The following is a 22,394-nucleotide window of genomic DNA, read 5'->3' as shown; positions in this document are numbered from 1 at the left end:
TAATGAAGACAAGTGAATGAATTCAGATATGCTTTGAGGGTAGAGCTCAAAGGAGCTGCTTAGGATTGACTGGGTATAAGAAAAAGTGAGTAATAAGGAATGACTCCCAGGCCTTTGACTTTAGCACATAGAAAGATGGTGGTACTCTACACTAAGACAGGGTACCAGAGGGGTGAGAGAATAGAAACTCTGTCAAGCGTTCTTAGTCATGCTAAATTGCAGGGGTCTATTAGTAGATAAAGGTATTCAGTAGGCAGTTGAGTTCCAGTGTGAATCTGGAACTCAAAAGAGAAGTTAGGCTAGATATATAGGTTGTATAATATATAATGTCTATATAATTCTGTTTGTGTGCATGTGGGGTGTATGCGTATGTGTGTGTGTGTGTATAAATTTAAAGTCATGAGATTAGATGAGGCCACCGAAGAATAGAGACAAATATCAGGAAAACTAAAACTGCTGTGGGACAGTCTAAAAGAAGAGAGTTTGAGGAGACAGAAAAGGAAACAAAATAGAGAGGTCAGTGAAGTAGAAAAATAACCTACTGTATGGAACCACATAAACCAAGAGAATAAAGTGTTTCGAGAAGGTAGGCAGAGACAACTGTGTTGAAATTCACAGAAAGGTTGAGAAGGATGAGGACAGCAAATGACCATTGCTTTGTTAATATAGAGGTCATCCATGATCTTCCCAAGAACAGCTTCAGACCACTGGTTATAAAAAAAAGAAGGTCAATCAAAAATAGTTAAGGAGGCAGGGGCAGGAGAAAAAAAAAAAAAAAAAGCAATGACATTAACACCTTCGATCTTTTTGTGAAAGGGAACAAAAAAAGGGGGTGGTGGTTAGAAGAAGTTCCGAGGTCTAGAGGTGGTTTTGTTGTTGCTGTTATTTGGGGATGAAAGAACATGTTTACATGTCTACAGGAGGGATTCAATACAGCAGGAAACACTGGTTATTAAATGGATGGATAGGAGAGTATAGCTATAGCAGTGATGTCTTCAGAATGGAATCAGATCACAGTGGAGAACTGCTTTTTTAAAACAGCAGGAAATTGCCTAGGTTTTCTTTTAGGATTTGTATGGTTTTAGGTTTATGTTTAAATATTTAATCCATCTTCAGTTCATTTTTGTATAAGGTGTAAGGTGTATAAGGTGTAAGGAAAGGGGTCCAGTTTCTGTTTTCTGCATATGACTAGCCAGTTTTCCCAACCCCATTTATTAAATAGGGAATCCTTTCCCCATAGCTTGTTTTTGTCCGGTTTGTCAAAGATCAGATGGTTGTAGGTGTGTGGTGTTATTTCTGAGGCCTCTGTTCTGTTCAATTGGTGTATGTATTTGTTTTGGTACCAGTACCATGTTGTTTTGGTTACTGTAGCCTTGTAGTGAGTTTGAAGTCACGTAGCATGATGCTTCCAGCTTTGTTCTTTTTGCTTAGGATTGTCTTGGCTATACGGGCTCTTTTTTGGTTCCATATGAAATTTAAAGTAGTTTTTTCTAATTCGGTGAAGAAAGTGAATGGTGGCTTGATGGAAATAGCATTGAATCTATCAATTACTTTGGGCAGTATGGCCATTTTCACAATATTGATTCTTCCTATCCATGAGCATGGAATATTTTTCCACTTGTTTGTGTCCTTTCTTATTTCCTTGAGCAGTGGTTTGTAGTTCTCCTTGAAGAGATCCTTCACATCCCTTGTAAGTTGTATTCCTAAGTACTTTATTCTCTTTGTATACTATGCACCCATAAAAAAGAATGAGTTCATGTCATTTGCAGGGACATGGATGAAGCTGGAAACCATCATTCTCAGCAAACTAACACAAGAACAGAAAACCAACCACCACATGTTCTCACTTATAAGTGGGAGTTGAACAATGAGAACATATGGGTACAGAGAGGGGAACATCACACACCGGGGCCTGTCAGGAGGTGGGGGGCAAGGGGAGGGAAAGCATTAGGAGAAATACCTAATGTAGATGACGGGTTGATGGGTGCAGCAAACCAACATGGCACATATATACCTATATAACAAACCTGCACATTCTGCACATGTATCCCAGAACTTAAAGTATAATTTAAAAATAAATAAATACATAAATATTATTAAAATAAATAAAACTATTGTTTAGAGTTTTCTGGAAAAAAAAAAAAAGAAAAAGAAAAGAGCATGGAAGGTATAGCACTAATGGCTGTAACTCCAAAAAGCTGGAATATCAGCAGGAGCCTAGGGTGATTCAATCCATAAAACATGAACACCGTGGAATATCTGTGGGCACTCACAGACTTTGGTCCTCAAATTTAGATACTCAGCTCAGTCTCCAGAAAGACCTGTATTTTCATAACCCAATTCTGATCCCTACCATCTATTTCCTTCATCAAGATCCCACTTTTTCTCTACTCCAATTTCTCATCACCTTTAAAAGTGTAATTCAATACTGCCTTCTTCAAGAAGTTATCTTTAGCTGCTTCCACCGACATGAATTTCTCATTTCTCTGAATTTTAAAAGTTTTATGCAGCCTGCATTCAGCACTTTTTAATCTCCTATTGTGATGTCTAAATGTTTCTTGCTTTAGGTATTTTTTGCACAATGGGAGCAGAGCTCTGAGGATAGTGAATACATTTTTAAATATCTGGTCTCCTGTGGTGCCTAAATGTAGGTGAGAATGCTATTATGTCTCAAAAACTGCCTGCTTGCTAATGGATTATAGTGGACATAGGCAGAATGAATTAGGACACAGATTACAGAACAAATATCCAGTGAATATCAATCATTACCACACCATTAACTCCAAACTCTAGTTAATGTAAGGTAGATTAAACTCTTCAGGTGTATGTGACAGGGTGCTGCAAACATTTCCACTCCTATTTAGAAAAATATATCTGGCCCAGTCCAATTGTGCCAGAGCTCCTCTGACACAGAAACATTCACTCTAAAATTATCACTCATACAAATTCCCATGCTTATTAAGGAAAATTATAATACTCACCCTTGAAAGTCATGTTTATTGACTTCATTTTTTCAAACTGTGTAACAGACAGGATAAACTAGCACATGGTTAACATATTTCCAAAAGTGAAAGATTTTGTGGTGCATTGAAAAAAACTGATTACATGTCATTGTTATTTCCAATAAAGGAAATCATTTTTATTTTCTTAGAATCCCCAACTATATTGCTGTTGAATTATGAGTGTTCTCTTAAATGATTTATATCTTGATGAGATTGGCATGTACTGAAACTACAGCTCATATATTCTTTGCTGCTCCTTATGTTATCTCTATGCCCTTCTTCGTGACTAGCTATTTCCAGTTAGATTTAAGATATGGCAATTTCTGGATCTATTTTGGTGTTAGAGATGATCTGATGTAGAAAATCAGTGTGTACTCATTTGGTGATGTCTTCAGGTCTCCTTCAGCGGTGGGCATCTCAATAAAACAGTGTCCAAGAAAAATGGTGGGGTTCATTCTCATTAGCTAGCTCCAAATATGTCATATCAGAAAAAAAAATCAAACCAATGCAAATGAAGAAAAAGCTAAATTTTCAATAAATTTACAACTGGATTATATTTTATTATAATATGAAATGCTTGCCAGAGTTCCAATCCCTGACCCCCTCTCCACCCAACAGCCACATGTCCGATTCTCTTAAGTATGCTTGTTGGATTATTTAAGCTCTTTGTGCTTAAAGAGCAAACTCTCCAAGTCTGGGCTGCCAACCAATATACACTTGATGCTTTTGGCCCACCCACAGGTTGGGCTGGGACAAGAAAATGGTAGGAAGGGCTGGCAAGGGGGACAGAGTGATACGGCAGTTATTTAGAAGTCATTAACTCAAGTATAGAAAAGGCAAAGGTTATCAAACAGAACATTCTGCAGAACATAAAGGTGAGAAGGGAAATGCTATTGTTCCTTGTAGTAATTTGTGGTATTTTACTAAACAATTTTCGTCACTGAGAGGTATTACTTCACATGCAAGAAATATAATGGTCTTTTAAGTTCTGCTGAAGGTTTATTTAATGCTCTTGAAATTATCTTAGTTTAAATGTCTTCCTGGCTTTTCCTTAATTAATTCTCATTTCTTCCTTACCTTTTCTCCTATTCCCTAACCATACTTCTACCAAATCCCTGTAGAATCAACTGGGAAAAATGTCAGAAAATTCCTCTTCAAGGAAATATACTCCATAGGAGAAACGATAACATTTTGCACCATTTTGCGTTTAAAACCAATTATTTCATTTTCAGAAAACAAATTGGAGTTGAATAAGGAGTCTATCTAGGAAAGCTATTTTCCCTTTCTTTGAATTTCTTGTTAGACGTGAACATGAGAAAAGTTACTTTTAATGCAATTGGAAAGCAGTCATTTCATCAAAGTTGCAAAAGCACATTCCTAAATTGGTTTAGGATCATTGTGTCTTATATCTGCTCTAATTCCCTGAGAGACACAATTTCCAGTTAATAGTGGAAAGCTTGGCAAATAGAAAAGAACTGTTCTTTCTCATGGTAAGCAATACTTTTCCAGTGCTGTTCCTTGGCCCTTTCTACTCTGGTCCATTCTTCTCTGTGGACTTTAGTTGATCTACCCTGTTAGGGTTAAGCTTTTTGGGAAACATTTACAAGGAAACTCCTCCAGACTCACTCATGCAGTTAATTACCATCTCTTTTGTACCATTGATGAACTTGGTACATGCCTACATGAGCTGCCCTTACCACCTATGGTACCATTATTTATTTGTTCATCAAAACTGCTCCACTATACTATGAGTACCTTGAAGACAGGGATTGTCCCTTATCTGTAGTCACTTTCTCATTGCACTCAGCAAGTACTAAGTAGATATCTGATGAAGTAATGATTATCCTGTCCATTATTCCTAACTATATGATCCTGGAAGTGTTATATAGTCTCCCTATACCTCAGTTTCCTTACATGTGGCTAATAATATAAACCTTATTGTGGTTTATATCATAATTGTGGGAAGGATTAAATAAAAACAGACTACGAAAAATAGTCATTGGCATGCCTGCCCATAGAAGGAACTTGTGGCAGACAATGCTGATTATCTAACCACAGACTATTTCTCTCGCTAATAAGTGCTAGGTGGTATGGGCAGCAATGTGTTCAGAAAAGGCCAACACACCCTCCACTCCCAGATGGGGAACTCATAATTACTGATTAAGGAGTGAACATAAGACTTGGTCCCAGTTAATGAAACAAGGGAATTCTGCTGATGGTTTCTTGGATCATCTTTTTTGATAAAAGAGAGACTCAGGAGACAAAAGATTGACCCCATTTTGGCTTCCATGGATGTTGTTTTATAAGCTGTGGCTTCCCTCTTGCTACCATGAAAGGAAAGCCAAGAGTTTCAGAGAAGCCAACTCAATTAATACAACTCAGAGTTGTATTAATCAACTCTGAAACTTCCTCCCCGTAGATATTATACTATGTGGGAAAACTGAATGTTCTTCTGTTACTTGAAAGGAAAAACATCCCAAATAATAAAATGCTCAATAAATTCTAGCTATTTTTTATTATTATTAATGGTTTTAGCCAGTACTAATGCTCTCTGACTAATCTTTACTACCACAGGAAGTAGGCTTGCCTAAAATTATACCATACCTTCCTTGGTGTTATTTATAAAACAGGAATTCCACAAGACAAGACTCCCTTGCCTATTTAGAAAATCTAAAAGGAAGGTATCAGGTATCCACAGTCCCCACCCATTCCTTAGTAGTAAGCCCAGGGTAACATAGTGCAAATGAAGATAAATTTCACTTATAAAATTTTTCAATATTTTGTTGATCTTTTGGACCTGCTAAAAACCTGAAACAGGTACCCTGTGGCAAGCCCCTCTCAAAGAAGTTGAATCTAAGTCAACTCAGTCAACAAAATCTTCTTCAATCTCTTCTCAATTGAGCTTTTCCCCCTCTATCTACCTACCTGGGATAGGTTGAGGGCTGCCCTCTGAAGAAATGTCTTCAAATTTTCATGTGTTTTTTCAGATTTACTCACATCTCTTGTTCTATAACACTGCAAATAGATTATTGAAGGTCCCAGACTTCTCCAAGTACTCCCAGGTCTTTTAAGCACACATGTTTTACTAGGCTTGTTCATCTTCCCTACAACATCCACCATAGTACATCAAAGACCTCCAACGTGGATAAAATATCTATGTTATTTTGCATATGTTGAACATCTTTATTATAATGCATAACAAAAAAAATTAAAAGATTGGATGGGGTAGATATTCTCCTTCTGAAAGCTTTTGGATCAAAGGGAAATGGTATTCCCTACCACGTACATATCCCATGGATCACTCAGATCCCAACATACTCAACAACATAAAATGGGGTCATTTGTGTAGGGTTTATAAGATGCTATGACAACTGTATAAGGGTAGGGTAAGGTCAAGGGATAATATAGTAACTGGGAACAGTAGCAGCTAAGTGATTGCCACCCTTAGGGTAGAAGGAAGAAGAAAATGGGGAAGAGTCAAGTACTATAAAGAAATTTGCCTTTGGAGTGACCTTCAGTTAAGGGACACAGACAGCCTAAGGGCAGTTTTCGTGAAAGGATTTAATAACTTGGCCTTACTATTTTCCTTGTTTCTGACCTTGGACTGGGTCTACTCATTGGTAAAATCCAATCAGTATCCAGAGGACAGGGCAGCCCCACTGATGAAGTCCATATAGATCAGCCTGTGAGACAGAGAAGAGGTGGTATGAGGTAGATAATAGATCTGGAGAGGCACACCCAAGATGCAAAACGGGTTTATTGTGAGAAGAAAGGTACTGTGTCAGAGACGGTTAACTTTCTGAACAGTATATTCTATTGTGCAAATCCTGGCAAGGTGTAACGGGGAAAGAGAAAAAAAAGAGAAAGTAGAATCAAAACCTTTTTATCCTTCACCTACGTTTGCTTGAATATCAGGTCTCTCCCTATTTCAGGTCAATTATTAGGGCTCTAGAATGCTAACAGGAATTTAGATTGCTAACAGAAGGGCACAACTGGAGGTAGAGAAGGTGCAGGAAAATGGAAATGAGATGCCAATTTCTCTTTTTCTGTGGCTGTCAGGAGTTGCAGTACTTTTTTTTATTGGACTAGTTGAAAACTGCTTTTAATTCTAAGCTATAGAAAAAAAATTAAAACACTCTACTTTAACCTATTCTTAGTTGGATACTGATCTGGCCATTTACAAAACAATACAAAAACTTGGTAGATAATCCAGTTCTACATGTGTGAAGATGGCAGTATTCATTTCTACCTGAGTGTATTTATCGACCTAAATTTTTTTAGAAACTTCTAGACAAACAAACTTACTAATACAGTTTTGCCCAACATCAGCCTTTGGCTGTAACTGGGCTTTAGTAATTCAACTGTTTAAATGTATTTTGCAAATTCTTAATTTTTTCTTAGTCAAGTAAAAATAGATAGAATTCTCTTTAAAAAATGGAGATCTGGGCCGGACGTAGTGGCTCACACCTATAATGCCAACACTTTGCAAGGCTGAGATGGGTGGACCACCTGATGTCTGGAGTTTGAGACCAGCCTGACCAACATGGTGAAACCCCATCTCTACTAAAAATACAAAAATTAACCAGGCATCTGGCAGGTATCTGTAATCCCAGCTACTCAGGAGGCTGAGGTAGGAGAATCGCTTGAACCTGGGAGGCAGAGGTTGCAGTGAGCGGAGATCGCACCAGTGTACTCTAGCCTAGGGGACAAGAGGGAGACTTCGTCTCAAAAAAAACAAAATTGAGATCTGATATATAAGGCTAAATCCAACTATTAACAACTCTAGTCCTTCTCCTCTAACCAAACATCCAGTTTGTGGCAAACCTGCTTCCAGATCTTTTTTCCAGATTTTTGAATATATGCATATAGAAAGATATATTTCGTAAAAATGATGTGGTATTGTGTAAACAGTGCTGTACCATACATATAATTCTACAATTTCTTTTTCATTCAATAATGGGTATTGCAGATATATTGATATTAATTCAAATAGCATTTATTACATTCCTTTTAATATTAGCAAAAATTTACCAGATTATTTACTTATTCACCTATTGATGGGCATTTAAATCAATTCCATCTGGGAAATATAAACAATGCTACAGTACATAACTTTCTACATGTTTTGTTTGAGCACAGTTACAATTAGAAACAGAGGGAGTTGCTAATTCATAAGTGTGTAAATAGTCGCTGAAGATGGCTACCCATGGTCTAGGGGTGTTTTTGTTGTTATTATAATAAATTCCTATCTCCGTATAAACTCATGTTTCTCCTCACATCAACAGGCACAGTCTAATTCCCATCTCCCTGAAAATGAGCCTGGCCTTAGTAACTTACATGACCAATAAAATGTGATATAAATGATTTTCTTGAACTTCTGAGGCCAGGTTATAAGAAACCTTACAGTTTCCACCTGGGCCTTTGAAATACTTGTTCTAGAAAGCCAGTCATTATATAAGAAGTATGACTACCCTGAGACTCCTGTCCTTCGAGAAAGCCCAAGCTAGCCATGTGAAAAGATGATGGGAGCTGAGAGAAAAGCCATTCATTTCAGCTTGATCCTAACTGAAGCTCAGACATATTATGAGTGAAAAAGTCATCTTGGATGTCTACTCTCCAAGTCAAGTGTTTTTGTAACTCCAGCTCTAGGTACTATCTGGTTGCAGCCACATGAAAGATCCAATGAGAACCACTCAGCTGAGCTCAGTCAAGCCACAGAACTACAAGAGACACTAGCAAATTCTTTTAAGCACTAAAATTTGAGAAATTTTTATGTAGCAGTAGATAACTGAAACAATAGGGTATACTAATTTTTATATTTAATAAATGCTTCCCAATTGTCCTCCAAGATGACTATATCTTTTACTTTTCTACCATTAGTACATAAATATTCCTATGTTCCTACAACCCATCTTTTACACTGAGAAAGATTATGAAGCATTTTTCTAGCTAAACTTTTTACTTTGGTTCCAAAGCCAAAAAAAAATTTGTAATTTCTATTTTCAATTAGGAGCTTTTGCTGTTTCTCTTGTGCTCAACACACAGACAGGGAAAGACAGTTTTGTCCCTCAAATAAGTGAGTTAGAGAGCTTCTTGTTTATCCTCAAAACCATGAAAACGGCTCATGGAAATTGTAATGTCTAGTTATCTGGAACTCCAAATTTGCAGGCCATGTTGTTCAAAAGCAATGCTTGAAAAATGACTCTGGATCATTTTCCAGTGGTCAGTCTGAGGCTGACCTCAGCTCCACACACGCAGCAAGAAAGCTCATCTCAAGATGATCATGGTTCTAAATCTATAACTTCACCCTTTTCATCTCTACAATCCAATTAAAAGCAAGCAAACCCAACCACTTTCAGAAAATGACTACAGAGAATTGGGTCAAGGCACCTCAGTGAGATTTTCTTCTGGGCTAATCAGAGGGTCAGTCCAATTATTTTCAGTGATTTGGAGGGTGACAGAAAGGCTATCCTTCAATGCTGTCACTTAACTGCTTGTAGCTATTCAGTCTTGGTGCTGAGTCCACAGAATATTGTGTTGCCAGCATGGACAGAGTGTACATCTACCAGTGATCCTGGCCAGGAAAATCTCTCCTTTCTGTGACACCTTTATGTCCCCAGAGAAATCCATCACCTTGCTTCTCTAGTTTGTTTTTCTATAAAATAATCCCCCAAAATGGCATCATTTTATGATAAATGTCATGTGTGGTTGTTTAATATAATCATGCAATGTAGATTTTTTTATATGATATATGCATATTTATTATGTATATATAATGTAGATATTTCTATATAATAATCATGCAATGTGTTTTTCAAATCCTTCTCTCTTGGTCTCCCCTTTCTTAGTAATAGCTCTTTTGATAACTAGGCTGATTTTCCTTCTAGACATATTCCTATGCCTTTTTGCATTATTGTTTCTATGTGTTGTTGGATGAAAGGATCTAATGCATTCCTATGCATTGGTATTTCTATGTGTTGGTGTTGTACAAGCATGAGATAATAATACTGTTTGCAACCATTGTTTTTCACTTACCCATATATTGTAGACTCCTGTCACAGGTACAAGTGTTTGTCTCATTTGTTATCAACAATTGCATAAGACTTCACTGCCCCATTTATTTCTAATGGGAATTATGGAAAATTACTGGATAAAAATGGTCTCTCACTTTTTCATTCCAGTTGGTCACCCCAGAGTGTGATCTGTAAGTGCTTCAAAGACGAGTAGAGCAACAAACAGTTTAGAAATGGGGAAAAAAGAGAGAAAAAAAAAGAATGGCAAAACAGAGACATTCATGAAGGCGTGGATCCTATGGTTATTGACTCAAGTTAGAAAGGAAAAAGAATGAATGACACTGTCTGTGCCGACATTTTTCATGTTAGCATCAACATGTTTTAGCTGGGGCTTAAGAACACTAATACTAGCATCTTTTCTTTAAGAAAAGGCAATGTTATTATTTAAAAGAATATGGTACAATCCCATTAAGGCAGCACAGGAATTATTATATGTTCTCTTGCACTGAGACATACTGCGCATTGAATTGTGTTCTCCAAAATGGAACTGAATATAGGAAAATCCTTGCTATTACAAGACCTTCCAGTAAGATAACCAACTGTTAGGTTTCACTAATATCATCATTTTAAAGATACTAATAATAGTTAAAGTCACCCCTCAGCATTATAAAGTCATCACAAAAGGCTTTATTGACCTTCTGAAAATATTTATTTTGTTACTAATAATGAAAAAAATAAAGACCGTTATGAATAGTGGAGCAGTATACCCAGGTTTGACCTGAAGGTCTTTGGGCCAATGAGTAAACACAGATTTTTTTTGTTGTTGGTATTATTTAGGTATCATGAGAGAAATAATACTTTATAAGCATTGATTAGCTAAGAAGTTTCTCATAAGTGAATTTAGGACCTATCCAGGAATTAGCTTGACTGTTTCAGTAAACCAAAAATAATTTAGTGACACTAACAAAAAAAAAAAAATCTGTTTTTTCAAGCCAAATTAATCACAATTAAAGGAAATAGAAGGATAAAAGTTGCAATGTGCCTGTTTATTTCCTTCAAGATCAAACATGGGAAAAGCTGACTCAATCCTATGGGCACTCACATGGCAACTGCAACTGCCAAAAAGAGAGACTAACCATAAGGTAATAAAAAAAACTCTGAGCATCCAAAAGACCTGCCACAAAATCAAAAGATCAAATATCAGGCAGTTTATTCGGGGGGTCACTGAGGTCTTCAGGCAGAATTGTGCAGTTTGGATCCAATTTTCAAAAACCTGTTTATCTGGTTTCTTAATTCGTAAAGGATTAGAAATGGCCATCTAGGGAAAGTAGAAAAGACTGGCCACTATTGATAGACAAATTGACATTCACAGAAATATAAGAAACAAAGAATACGTGAAGGAAGACATACTAATTCCTAACAGCTTGGGGCAATTTAGAGATGAAGCAAACAGCTCCAGAGGCCTCAAAGCATGGAAAAAAGTTTGTATTATCTTTACCATATACTGTGTGTAAGAAAGCAGAAAAATGTGGAATACAATTTACAAAGATTTTCACTTAAATATTAGAGATAGAGGGAGAAACAGAGACAGAGAGATTGTGTGTGTGTTTATGTGTTTCCTGCTTAAGTTTTAAGAAAAATATATTAAGGCTCCAGTCCATGTGTTATCTCACAAGGTGCTAACTTTCCATATGCAGATTTATTCAGAGAAGGAAGGAAGGAGCTTTTCACATATGTAAACAGAGGCAACCTAGTTACCTCTAGGTTATCATCTCCTCTCCAAAGCATTCTATTAGCTTGTTGTGTAAAATGTTTCTCTACATACTACAGTGTCTCCTTTTGGCAACTGAAGTAAGAGCCTTGCCCACTCACACCTTTAAAATGTGTATGGAGGGCTGAGTGGATCCCTTGAAGACACTGAAACAAGACATTGTTCACAAAGGTTAATTGGTAAAACAGAAAGCTCAGATAAAGTAAAGTTCCTATTATGTCTCACAGAAAGATAGATCTTGGAAAAGCAGTTGGGAGAAAGGGAGTGGATTTAGAAAGCACTTACCCCAAGAGTTTTTATATTGTGTTCCAAGTAGCCCTCGATTCAGAAGAAGTGCTTCAGGGACCATTTTACGGAAGAAGAGGAAGACCAAGCAGATTGAGGTCAGCTCCAGACACATACAAACACACTTGTGCCAAAGCAGCCCTGCTTTCATCTGTCTGTCATGTCTGATATTGTATAAAATTTTATTTTAATGAAACATTCTATAACCAAAAAGTGAAAGTTTTAAAATCACTGATTAAGAGCTAGATATAATATGCTTAGTCATAAATAAATAATTTCAAATGTGTAAAGCAGAAAACTAAATGAGATTGGGGGAGTAAGGTGGATCATGGCAGATAGGAGGCAGGACTAGATTGCAGCTCTGACTTGGATGGATAGAGTAGTATGTAGAGACTCGCATCATGAATTTTTGCTCCAGAAAGATTGCAGGAATAAATCAAGAGACCCAAGAGGACCCACAGACCCTCTGAAGACAGTTAATTGTTCCTGAAGAAAAGGAGAGACACCTCAAATACTGTGCTGATGTCCATAGTTGAGAGACCCACTGAAGATTCACATCACAGAACTCTGTGCAGACAACCCCCAATACCAGCCCAGAGCCTGGTAGACTTGCTGGTTGGCTAGATCCAGAAGAGAGATAACAATCACTGCATCTTAGCTCTCTGGAAGTCACATCCATAGGAAAAGGGGGAGAGTACTACATTAAGGGAACACCCCATGGGACAAAAGAATCTGAACAACAGCCATCAGCCCTAGACCTTCCCTCTGACAGAGCCTACCCAAATGAGAAGGAACCAGAAAACCAACTCTGCTAATGTGACAAAACAGCGTTCTTTAACACTCAAAAAAAAAAAAAAAAAAAAAAAAAAAAATATCACACTAGATCTCCACAATGGATCCAAAATAAGAAGAATCCCTGATTTACCTGAAAAAGAATTCAGGAGGTAAGTTATTGAGCTAATCAGGGAGGCACTAGAGAAGGGTGAAGTGCAATGCAAGGAAATCCAAAAAATGATACAAGAAGTGAAGGGAGAAATATTCAATAAAATAGATAGCATAAAAAGAAAGCAATCAAAACTTGAAAACATTGGACACACTTGTAGAAATGCAAAACACTCTAGAAAGTCTCAACAATAGAATTGAACAAGTAGATGAAAGAAATTCAGAGCTCAAAGACAAGGTCTTTGAATTAACCCAATCCAACAAAGACAAAGAAAAAATAATAAGAAAATACGAACAAAGCCTCTGGGATTATGTTAAATGAACAAACTTAAGAATAATTGACATTCTGGAGGAAGAAGAAAAATCTAAAAGTTTGAAAAACATATTTGGGGGAAAAAATGAGGAAAATTACCCTGGTCTTGCTAAAGACCTAGACATCCAAACACAAGAAGCACAAAGAACAGCTGTTAAACACTTTGCAAAAAGATCATTGCCTAGGCACACAGTCATCAGATTATCTAAAGTTAAGATGAAGGAAAGGATCTTGAGAGCTGTGAGACAGAAGTACCAGGTAACCTATAAAGGAAAACCTACCAGATTAACAGCAGATTTCTCAGCAGAAACCCTACAGGCTAGAAGGGATTGGGGCCCTATCTTTAGCCTCATAAAAGAAAACAATTATCAATCAAGAATTGTGTATCCAGCGAAACTGAGATTCATATAGGAAGGAAAGATACAGGTTTTTTCAGACAAACAAATGCTGAGAGAATTCATCACTACCAACCCACTACTACAAGAATTGCTAAAAGGAACTCTAAGTCTTAAAACAAATCCTGGAAAAACATCAAAAAACAGCATACATCTCACAGGACCTATAAAACAAAAATACAATTTGAAAAACAAAACCAAAGAACAAAAAACCAAGGTATACAGGCAACAAATAACATGATGAGTGCAATGATACCTCACATCTCAATACTGACATTGAATGTAAATGGCCTAAATGTTCCACTTAAAATATACAGAATGGAAGAATGGATAAGAATTCACCAACCTGTGGCCTTCAAGAGACTCACGTAACACATAAACCTCACATAAACTTAAGGTAAAGGAATGGAAAAAGGCATTTAATGCAAATGGACACCAAAAGTGAGCAGAAATACCTATTCTTATATCACACAAAACAAACTTTAGAGTAACAGCAATTAAAAGAGACAAAGGACATTATACAATGATAAAAGGCCTTGTCCACCAGGAAAATATCACATTTCTAAATATATATGCAGCTAACACTGGGGGTCCCAAATTTATAGAACAGTTACTAATAGACTTAAGAAATGAGATAGCAACACAATAACAGTGGGAGATTTCAATACTCCCCTGACAGCACTAGAAGAATCATCAAGACAGAAAGTAAACAAAGAAAAAATGGATTTTAACTATACCTTGGAACAAATTGATTCAACAGGTATATACAGAACATTCCACCCAACAATTTCAGAATATACATTCTATTAAACAGTGCATGGAACTTTCTCAAAGACAGACCATATGATAGGCCACAAAATAAGCCTCAATAAATTAAAACAAAAATTGAAACTATATCAAGCACTCTCTTACAACACAGTGAAATAAAACTGGAAATCAACTCCAAAAGGAACCTTCAAAACCGTACAAATACATGGAAATTAAATAACCTGCTCCTGAATGATTATTGGGTCAAAAACAAAATCAAGATGGAAATTAAAAAATTCTTCAAACTGAACAATAGTGACACAACCTATCAAAACCTCCGGGATACAGCAAAGGTGGTGATAAGGGGAAAGTTCATAGTTCTAAACACCTACATCAAAAAGTCTGAAAAAACACAAGCTTGCATTCTAACGCCATACCTCAAGGAACTAGAAAAACAAGAACAAACCAAACCCAAACCCAGCAGAAGAAAGGAAATAACCAAGATTGGAGAAGAACTAAAGGAAATTAAAACAAACAAGCAAAAATACAAAAGATAAATGAAACAAAAAGCTGGATTTTTGGAAAGATAAATAAAATTGATAGACCATTAGTAAGATTAACCAAGAAAAGAAGGGAGAAAATACAAATAAGTTTACTAAGAAACAAAACAGGGGATATTACAACTGACACTACAGAAATACAAAAGATAATTCAAGGTTACTATCAATACCTTTATGCACATAAACTAGAAAACCAGAAGAGATGGATAAATTCCTGGAAATATACAACCCTCCTAGCTTAAATCAGGAAGATTTAGATACCCTGAAGAGACCAATAACCAGCAGTGAGATTGAAATGGTAATTTTTAAAATTACCAACAAAAAAGTCCAGGACCAGATAGATTCACAGCAGAATTCTACCAGACATTCAAAGAATTGGTACCAATCCTATTGACACTATTCCATAAGATAGGGACAGGGGAAACCCTTTCTAAATCATTCTGTGAAGCCAGTATCATCCTAATACCAAAGCCAGAAAAGGACATAACCAAAAAAGAAAACTATAGACCAATATCCCTGATGAACATAGATGCTAAAATCCTTAACAAAATACTAGCTAACCAAGTCCAACAACATATCAAAAATATAATTCATGATGATCAAGTGGGTTTCATCCATAGACACAGGGATGTTTTAACATATGCACATCAAAAAACATGATACGCCACATAAAACAGAATTAAAAACAAAACTCATATCATTATCTCAATAGATGCAGAAAATGCATTCAACAAAATCTAGCACACTTTATGATTAAAAGTCTCAGCAAAATTGGCATACGAGGGACATAGATATAATAAAAAACATCTATGACAAACCCACAGCTAACATAATACTGAATAGGGAAAAGTTGAAAGCATTCCCTATGAGAACTGGAACAAGACAAGGATGCCCACTCACACCACCCCTCTTCAACATAGTACTGGAAGTCCTAGCCAGAGCAATCAGACAAGAGGAAGAAATAAAGAGTGTCCAAATCAATAAAGAGGAAGTCAAACTGTCACTGATGATAATATAACTGTTTACCTAGAAAACTCTAAAAACTTCTTCAGAAAGTTGCTAGGACTGATAAAAGAATTCAGCAAAGTTTCCGGATACAAAATTTAACGTATACAAATAAGTAGCTTTTCTATACACCAACAGCAACCAAGCTGAGTCAAGACCTCAACCCCTTTTACAATAGCTGCAAAAAAGTAAAATAAAATACTTAGGAATATACCTAACCAAGGAGGTGAAAGACCTCTACAAGGAAAACTACAAAACACTGCTGAAAGAAATCATAGGTGACAGAAACAAATAAAAACACATCCCATGCTCATGGATGGGTAGAATCAATATTGTAAAAATTACCATACTGCCAAAAGCCATCTACAAATCAATGCCATTCCCATAAAAATACCACCATCATTTTTCATAGAGTTAAAAAAAAAATTCTAAAATTCATATGTAACCAAAAAAGACTCCACATAGTCAAAGCAAGACTAAGCAAAAAGAATGCATCTGGGGACATCATATTACCTGATTTCAAACTATACTGTAAGGCCATAGTCAACAAAACAGCATGGTACTGGTATAAAAATAGGCACATAGACCCATGGAACAGAATAGAGAACCCAGAAATAAACCCCAATACTTAAAGCTAACCGATCTTCAACAAAGCAATCAAAAACATAAAGTGGGGAAAGGATACTCTTTTCAACAAATGGTGCTGGCATAATTGGCTAGCCACATGTAGGAGAAGAAAACTGGATTCCCATCTCTCACCTTATACAAAAATCAACTCAAGATGGATTAAGGATTTAAATCTAAGACCTAAAACTGTAAAAATTCAGAAAATAACATTGGAAAACCCCTTCTAGACATTGGCTTAGGCAAGGATTTCATGACCAAGAACCAAAAAACAAATGCAATAAAAACAAACATAAGTAGCTGGAATTTCATTAAACTAAAGAGCTTTTGCACAACAAAAGGAAAAGTCAGTAGAGAAAACAGACAACCCACAGAGTGGGAGAAACTCTTCACAATCTATACATCTGACAAAGCACTAATATCCAGAATTACAACAAACTCAAAGAAATCACCAAGCAAAAAACGATCCCATCAAAAAGTGGGCTAAGGACAAGAATAGACAATTTTCAAAAGGAGATATCCAAATGGACAACCAATATATGAAAAAATGCTCAACATCACTAATTATCAAGGAAATGCAAATCAAAACCACAATGCAATACCACTGTATTCCTGCAAAAATGGTCGTAATCAAAAACAAAAAATAGTAGATATTTGCATGTATGTGGTGAACCAGGAACACTTCTACATTGCTGATGGGAATGTAAACTAGTACAACTACTATGGAAAACAGTGTGGAGGTTCCTTAAAGAACTAAAAGTAGAACTACCATTTGATCCAGCAATCCCACTACTGGGTATCTATCCAGAGGAAAAGAAGTCATTATAGGAAAAAGATACCTGCACACCCATGTTTATAGCAGCACAGTTCGTAATTACAAAAATGTGGAACCAATGCAAATGCCCATCAATCAATGAGTGGATAAAGAAACTGTGGTATATGTATATTCAATGAAATACTACTCAGCCCTAAAAAGGAATGAATTAAGGGCATTTGCAGCAATCTGAATGAGATGGGAGACTATTTTTCTAAGTGAAGTGACTCAGGAGTGGAAAACCAAACATCATATGTCCTCACTCATAAGTAGAGCTAAGCTATGAAGATGCAAAGGCATAAGAATGACACAATGGACTTTGGGGACTCAGGGTGAAAGGATCAGAAGAGGGTGAGGGATAAAAGACTACAAATAGGGCTCAGGGTATACTGCTTGAGTGGTGGGTGCACCAAACTCTCATAAATTACACTGAAGAACTTACTCATGTAACCAAGCACCACCTGTTTTCCAATAACTTATGGAAATAAAAAAATGAATAAATAAATAAATAAAGCAATAATGCAATACCATTTCATTTATCAAAGTGGCAAGGATTTTGACAGGGAGGATTGGCAAGAGCAAGACATAGGCAGACGCTACTAACGGGAGTAGAGAGACCTGCACTGCTTTCTGGAGAATGACTTGGCAACACTAGGGAGCAAGAGCTTTAAAACAAGTCTATGCTTTCACCCTTTCACTAGAATTCACATCTAGAATTTAGCCTAAGGAAATAGACAGCCATACAAACATGTAAGTTCAAAAATGTTTACCTCATCATATAGTTTATCATATGTTTAAAAATTGAAGGCCAGGTGTGTTGGCACACCTGTAATCCCAGTGCTTTGGGAATCCAAGGCAGGAGGATGGCTTGAGCCCAGGAGTTTGAGGTTATATTGAGCTATGCATGTGCCACGGCACTCCAGCCTGAGTGACAGAGCAAGATCCTGTCTCTACAAAAAAAAAAAAAAAGTAAAATTGAGAACCACCTAAACATGCTATAATGCTATGATAGGAAATTGGTTTAAATGAACTAGTAGAATACTGGGCAACCATTATGAATGATGCTAGCTCATGGGCTTCCTGATTTGATGCACTAAGAAGAATACAGTATCACTTCTGTGGCATTCCTGCCCAAAAATGCATAAACAGCAGACATACCCAAATTTAGGAACAGTCTACAAAACAACTGACCTGCATGCTTAAAAATGTCAATATAATGAAAGGCAAAATATGTTTAAGGAACTGTACTCATATTAAAGGAAACTAAAAAGACTTGACAACTAAATGCAATGTAGGATCCTAGATTAGATCCTGGACCAAGGAAAAAAATTGTCATGAAGGACATTATGTGGCAAGTGGCAAAACCTGAAAATGGACTGTAGATTAGATCATAGTATTATATCAGTGTAAGTTTCCTAATTTGGATAATTGTACTATATTATGTTAAAGAATGTTTTTGTTCTTAGAAAATTCACACTGATGCATTTAGGGTAAAGGGGTATCTTGTATGCAACCATATTAGTCCATTTTCATGCTGCTTATACAGACATACCCAAGACTGGGAAATTTACAAAAGAAAGAGGTTTAATTGGACTTATACTTCCACGTGACTCGGGAAGTCCCACAATCATGGCAGAAGGCAAGGAGGAGCAAGTCATGTTTTACATGGATGGCAGCAGGCAAAGAGAGAGCTTGTGCAGGCAAACTCTTGTTTTTAAAGCCATCAGATCTCATGAGACTCATTCACTATCACAACAACAGCACAGAAAAGACTCACTCCCATAATTCTTCCATCTCCCACTGGGTTCCTCCCATGATGGGTGGGAATTGTGGGAGTTACACATCAAGAGGAGATTTGGGTGAGGACACAGTCAAACTATATTAGCAACTTGCTCTCAAATGGTTCAGAAAAAAATACAAATGTGTATTTATAGAAAAATAATGATAGAGCAAATGTGGTCAAATGATATTAATGAATGAATCTGAGTGAAGGGTATCCTGGAATTCTTTTTAGTATTCTTGCCCCTTTTCCATGAATTTAAAAGTATTTCAAAATAAAAAACTAAAAGAAGGAAAAAAAAGAGATTGAGAAATAATACCACTTATGAACATTTAAAACATATACAAAGTCTACACATTTTATAGGAATACATGCACATTTAAGGACATAAATATGTTGAGTTCATTTCTATTTGAGGGAATAAATTAGAGGTGAAGATTGGGGAAGAAAGGGAAGGCCAAATGAATAAAAATTAGAAAAGAAAAGGCTCTTGAATGGATAATAATGATGACCATGAGTTGAGGAGTTTATTCTCTGAATTTTGGATTCAAAGAAAAAAAATCAGGTAAAATAAAAAAGCTAATATAGTTCCAGCATTCACAATCTAAAACATCCTTTAAACATATTCTAGTTTCCAGGTGGTGATGCAGCCTCTTCTTGAACACCTTCAACTGCAGTAATCCACAAGGGCCAGAGTTGTGACCTAGAAATTTCATCAATAGGATATTCTTCCCTATTCTAGTACCTTGCAATCTGCACATCGGTAAGGATTTTGAACCCAGAAATCATATTTCTAGAAGTCTTGTTATCATGTGAACACTGTCATTGCAAACAAAAACTGATTAATGGGCACAGTAACAAGAGAGTTCGTAGAAAAATGGTGTGCCTCAGCTTAAAAAAGAAATGTACTATATAAACAGATGCGTAAGCCATCTTTGCACTCACAGTTTATGAACAGCCATTCACTACCAAGACACATATGGGCTATATCAGGGACACCAGGTTATCTGTCTTGGAAACAAGGGAACCATGAAGATAGTGAAATTTATGCTTAAGGGGTATAAAAACAATAAAAGAAAACTTCAGGCTTTTAGACTTTCTGATGTAAGAAAAGAATAGACATGGAGACGCAACACAGTATATCAGCCAAAAGTTTTCCTTATGTCTAGCTAATCTAAACACATCTATTTTTTGTAACTCTATATATATGTATGTATGAAGATGTTTATATTCTTTATTATATCTATTGCTAAATGTAGCCTCTGTGCTTTCAGAAATAATCTCTAAAACCCCAAATTTTCTAACTTCCCACTAACTTGCCAGTGAATTAAAACCAAAAGAAGTAACAATTCTACCATTAAAAATGTATTTCCCAGTTCAAATTATCATTCAAAATTTCAGCTGCATTGAAACTGAAATACATTCATTAATCATTTTGATTCTCATACTTTTCTTTAGATTATCTTGAGTAGAAAAGTTGAATAAACAGAACGCAAAATCATTACATTATGCCTACGAAAATTTTTCATTAAGTCTCTGAAAACTTGTGAATAAATCATCATTGTTGCTTCTTTTCTTTCATCTTTTATTAACAGCATAGTTCTGTTGACTTTTTTCCTAATTTCTTGGACCTAAGTTTACTATTAGATTAGCCAAAGGAAACATATTGATCACTTAAATCCCTAGTTGGACTTTTGCCTAATCTCTTTACTTGTAAGATTCTACCTTTTCTTCCCGGTGAATTATTTGTTACAAATGAAAGTACAAAATCTCCCTAATCCAACATTTCCTGCTCATGTTCTTGATTTTGATTCCTATGGAAAATGTTGACCCTGAGAGACCTTAATATATACACCTTCAGTAAGATATTTCCTTAAAGTCTAAATTTAAGGTAAACACAAAATTGTATATTTCACAGTGCAAAAGAGAATCTAATAGAACCCATCACAACTTGGGGATTTTCTGTTTTCTCAATTAAAGGATTTTTCAGAGCTGAGACATCCATCCAAACTGAATTCATTTAAATATTTGAGGGATTAGAAATAAAGGTGATCACATTTGCGTTGCTTTATTGTTTAGTGTATAATCCTTCATAGTGGTGATCTAGTTCCATTTACTTTTTACTTTTATGTGTTTTTGCATGCTCTGTTTTTACTTTTTTTTTTTTTTTTTTTTTTGAGATGGAGTTTTGCTCTTGTTCCCCAGGCTGGAGTGCAATGGCGCAATCTTAACTCACGGCAACCTGCACTTCCCAGGTTCAAGCGATTGTCCTGCCTCAGCCTTCAGAGTAGCTGGGATTACAAGCATGCACCACCACCACCAGCTAATTTTGTATTTTTAGTAGAGACGGGGTTCCTCCATGTTGGTCAGGCTGGTCTCAAACTCCTGACCTCAGGTGATCCGCCCACTTCAACCTCCCAAAGTGCTGAGATTACAGGCGCGAGCCACCATGCCGGATCTACTTTCATTTAGCAATACTTATTTAACACTAGAAAATTCCAACGTAAAAATACATTGTGTGTATTTTTCTTCAAAATGCAAAAACTCATACCATGGATAGTCACAGAATTGTCTTTCAGAAGTTGTCTTTGAATTTGGTCTCAATTACCCTGAAATTATTTGAATACTTTCACTTATTACACTGGATAGGCCAGATAATGCAGAATAGAATTTTATAAATAATGGACTTCATTGGACTTCCAGGTTTTTACTTGTTTGTGAAAGAAGTTTATCAGGAAGTAGTCTTGAGAAAGGAGTAGAATGACAGCAACCCATAATTAAGCCTGTCGGGAATACATGGGTATTTAGGGTATGTATGTTCAAATGGGTAGGTCTGGAAAGTAAAAACTTGGCAAATTCTTAGATTGTCTATGTGATATGGATGAAGACCACAGCTAACTTAGTTATTATTGTATCCACAGAACTAAGTATAGTAACCACCACATAGTAGATGCTCAATAAATGTTAAATGTATTTATGAGCTATAAAAATAGAGTGAGTACATAGTATTCTGTTCAGGGGAGTGAGAAATAAATATAATTTCAGTTGTACCCAGAAGGAGCTTAGTATACTTGCACCTTTGAGGATAACACTAACACATGACAAATCAGAGCTTGAAGAGAAATAATACCACTGGATAGAGT

Source organism: Theropithecus gelada, chromosome 2, assembly GCF_003255815.1.
Source record: "Theropithecus gelada isolate Dixy chromosome 2, Tgel_1.0, whole genome shotgun sequence".
In the NCBI taxonomy this organism is placed as follows: Eukaryota; Metazoa; Chordata; class Mammalia; order Primates; family Cercopithecidae; genus Theropithecus; species Theropithecus gelada.
This window is presented reverse-complemented; position numbering follows the sequence as displayed.